The following is an 884-nucleotide window of genomic DNA, read 5'->3' on the forward strand; positions in this document are numbered from 1 at the left end:
CCTGTTTACAGCCTCCCAAGAGCTGGGGTTACAGGCACATGCCACCACATCCAGTCTCAATTACCATCTCAGTTTGCACGGGGGTGGGGCTAGCACAGCAGACCAGGGGATCGAACCACAGGCTCATGCACTCTGACTCAGCAGGTACTTTAATCTGCTGAGATATTTGGCCAGCTCTTATGCCATGGTATTCACATATAATCTATTTAACATCCCTCTATGTACTTTAAGACATTTCTGCATTACTTCAAATACCCTCAAGTACTATAAATTACAGTGCATTTAGAATATATTTTCAATCACATACAGAAAATTCATAAAGGCAGTCATATATTATATCACAAACTCTACCTTAGCAAATTTAAAATAAATAAATCAAATGAACATTTGTTTTCATATCATAAGAGAATTAATATATGAACCAATATAAATATAGCTGGAATATTCAACCAAATTTAGAAATCAAGCAAAGGGCTTCCAACATTACATGGCACAACGAAGTATCTAATTTTAAAAACTGTATATTTTGAAGTAAATAAAAATTAAACTATAACAATATTTATGAGTTGTAAGTAAAGCATAGAATAAAAAAGAAAATTTGGAGTTTAAATACAGATAGTATAAAATAAGACAAACAAAACATTACAACATAAGTTTTTATCATTAGGGCTTGATCCAAAGAACAACAATCTGAGCTCAAATTGAATAGCAAAACTAATACTACGCTGAATAGAAATGCATGAAGTTGTAAACAAGAAACTGAAAAGAATTCAACAAGATGAAAGTTTAGATAAATTTTTAAAGCAACAAGATCAATTTATGAAAAAGAAAAAATAAATTACACCAATGTAAGAAATAAAATATAAATCCATCATAACAATTAA

The sequence above is a fragment of the Octodon degus genome, unplaced genomic scaffold (assembly GCF_000260255.1).
Source record: "Octodon degus isolate 3935 unplaced genomic scaffold, OctDeg1.0 scaffold00162, whole genome shotgun sequence".
In the NCBI taxonomy this organism is placed as follows: Eukaryota; Metazoa; Chordata; class Mammalia; order Rodentia; family Octodontidae; genus Octodon; species Octodon degus.